This window comes from Pseudophryne corroboree, chromosome 1 (genome assembly GCF_028390025.1).
Source record: "Pseudophryne corroboree isolate aPseCor3 chromosome 1, aPseCor3.hap2, whole genome shotgun sequence".
Classification (NCBI taxonomy): domain Eukaryota; kingdom Metazoa; phylum Chordata; class Amphibia; order Anura; family Myobatrachidae; genus Pseudophryne; species Pseudophryne corroboree.
Genome location: NC_086444.1, coordinates 896,258,292 through 896,261,884, shown reverse-complemented (window position 1 = coordinate 896,261,884; position 3,593 = coordinate 896,258,292).

Genomic DNA, 3,593 nt, shown 5'->3' with positions numbered 1-3,593 from the left:
GTGGCATTACAAGCTTTATATTCGTTACATTCCCAAGTCAGACTCTTTCAAAATGTCTATAGTGTAATGTTGTTTGATGGTCACCTCTGTTATGATGTGCTGCTATACCCACTCTAAGTATGTGTCTGTGTTGTTGCAACATGAAAACTGTTATCGTCACTTAAAATCACCAGATATCATTGCTAATGTTCTCTTGTCCAGTGATTCTCTAATCCAGTCCTCAGTACACACTAGCAGTGCATGTTTTCTATAGCTCCTTGCTAGAGCACAAGTGCATTCATTTCTGGCTAACATTTTAAATGATGCATAGGTAGTTCTAAATATTCTGTGAGGAGACATGGAAAACATGCACTGTTATTGTGTCCTGAAGACGGGATCTGAGAAGATCTGCTCTAGTAAAAAAATAGTGATTTTTACAAATATATCTCTATCATATAAAAATTACAAGTCGATTCTTGGTGTATTACAAGTAAAGCTGTACAGAAGAGACACACGTTGCATTACTTATTATATACTGGCCAGTAACTCCTTCTGATGCCACCAGGAACTTAGGAAACCTGAAAGCAAACTGCTGCTGTAAAATATTATTCAATACTGAATACAGGAAGCAGTATGTCAACAGGATGTAGTTATGTGACCGGCGGTCAGGAGACCGCCAGTCACAACACCTCCCCCTACATCCTGCCCCCTGAGAATCTCAACAATCGGCATGCCAACTAGCAGGGACTATTCCCACTCGTGGGTATCCACGACACCCATTGAGTGGGAATAGAACCTGTATCGCAACCGAGCCCGCAAGGGACTTGTTACGATTGCCCTCCTCCACCACCATTACGCTGCCGGGATCCCGGCGGAGGTATGCTGACTGGTCTCCTGACAACTGGTCACGCATACCCAGCCCATGTCAACTTCCCCCTAGTAAACAATACTGTCAAGACATTTCTTCTATAGAAGATGTTAATGCAAGAGCTAGCTGTACTGCTAATTTGACATGTGTTTTATGATATTTGCATTTGATATGTTTAGTCCAAAAAGATATTATACTTCTTTCATAAAGAATATCTAATCTACTCTTGCTAAGTAAAGCCAAGATAGTACCCTCCCATGGTATTGAGAAACTGCAGCTGTTCTGTGTGATACTTTTTCTATTAAGGGCACTGTTTTATTACCTACTATGTCTCAGTTCTCATTTTCACTCAGGAGACTAATCAATCAAGAGATATTTAATAGAAAAAATAATTTTCTAGAAACTATGTTTTACTGGACTTTTATAGAACAATAAATAATACAGATAAGTGTGGATTATTTCCCTTATAATGTTGCACCATTTTTTGAAAGGTAAAAGTAAGACTTATTGCCTGGAATATATACAGAATGTGTCCCCTATGTTTCTTTTTCTTTATATTTACATTTACCATTATTCTCCTTGTGTTCATATGAGTTTAGGGGCAATGGAGAATAGGAAATTATTGGTAACCACTATTGATTAAAGGTAAGATGTAATAAATGTAAGTAGTGTAGAGTTGAATCCCTCCATGGTCTCCTGTTCTCACCCTGTAGTGACTGGTTTGGAAATAATGAGATATTAGTCAAGAACACCATGGGACCATATGCCACGACTATGTGTCATCTATACCTTCTTGGCTATTGAAAACCTTTTTTTCAGTTTGGTCTGAGGTTATTCAAGTTCAGTGAAGGTCAGTATTACAGAGAATTCTAATTACAATTTCTGCCATATGTTAAGAAAAGGAAGAGTTATAGGTAGGCTACGGATAAGGTAAGAGTTAGACATACTAGGGTTATTTTTATCCTATAAAACTACCATCGGCATTTTGTCTGTCGACATTCACAATGTAGACATTCTGACAATGTCAACTTTGTGCATGTCAACATGTCATCTATCAACATTTTGAACATGTCGACATTCTGATCATGACAATATTATAGTGTCAACATGTTGAATGTCGACATTCTGCATGACAATATATTCTACCCAATCACTTATTTGTACAGAGAAGTCAGTGCTTCCCTGTGTGAAAGGCTGGGAGTGCGATGCTGTGCTGTGACAACTATAGATGTGCGGCGGGCACTTTTCATGTTTTGGTTTTGGTTCTAATTCCCTGCTCGTGTTTTGGTTTTGGGTTGGTTTTGCCAAAACCACCATTTCGTGTTTTGGTTTTGGATCTGGATGATTTTTGAAAAAAAAACATAAAAACAGTTACAATCACAGATTTTGGGGGTAATTTTGACCCTACGGTATTATTAACCTCAATAACATTAATTTCCATTCATTTCCAGTCTATTTTGTACCCCTCACACCTCACAATATAGTTTTTAGGCTAAAAAGGTGCACCGAGGTAGCTGTATGACTAAGCTAAGTGACACAAGTGTGCGGCACAAACACCTGGCCCATCTAGAAGTGGCATTGCAGTGGCAGACAGGATGACACTTAAAAAAACTAGTCCCCAAACAGCACATGATGCAAAGAAGAAAAAGAGGTGCAAGATGGAATTGACCTTGGGCCCTCCCACCCACCCTTATGTTGTATAAACAGGACATGCACACTTTAACAAACCAATCATTTCAGTCTGCCAATACACTGTCTGCCACATGACTGTGGCTGAAATGATTGGTTTGTTTGGGCCCCACCAAAAAAGAAGCAATCAATCTCTCCTTGCACAAACTGGCTCTACAGAGGCAAGATGTCGACCTCATCCTCATCCTACGATTCCTCACCCCTTTCAGTGGGGTACATCCTACAATTCCTCACCCCTTTCAGTGTGTACATCCTCCTCCTCCTCACAGAGTATTAATTCGTCCCCACTGGAATCCACCATCACAGGTCCCTGTGTACTTTCTGGAGGCAATTGCTGGTAAAGGTCTTCCCGGAGGAATTTATAATTCATTTTGATGAACATCATCTTCTACACATTTTGTGGACTTAACCTCCTACGCCGATCGCTGACAAGGTTACCGGCTGCCCTAAACACTCTTTCAGAGTACACACTGGAAGAGGGGGGGGGCAACTTAGGTAAAATAAAGCCAGTTTGTGCAAGGGCATCCAAATTGCCTCTTTTCCTGCCAGTATACGTACGGACTGTCTGACATGCCAGCTTGGATGCTGTCACTCATATAATCGTCCACCATTCTTTCAATGGTGACAGAATCATATGCAGTGACAGTAGACATGTCAGTAATCATTGGCAGGTCCTTCAGCACAAACCAGATGTCAGCAATTGCTCCTGATTGCACTGCATCACTGCCAGTGGGTGGGCTAGGAAATCTTATCCTTTTCCTCGCAGCACCAGTTGCGGGAGAAAATGAAGGAGGAGCTGTTGACGGGTGACGTTCCACTGGAGTTGACAATTGTCTCACCAGCAGGTCTCAGCACACTTGTGTCTGCTGGAAAGAGAGATACAACGTAGGCTTTAAACCTAGGATCGAGCATGGTGGCCAAAATGTAGTGCTCTGATTTCAACAGATTGACCACCCGTGAATCCTGTCAAAGCGAATGAAGGGCTCCATCCACAAGTCCCACATACTTTGCGGCATCGCTCCATCTAATCTTCTCCTTCAATTTCTCCAGCTGCTTC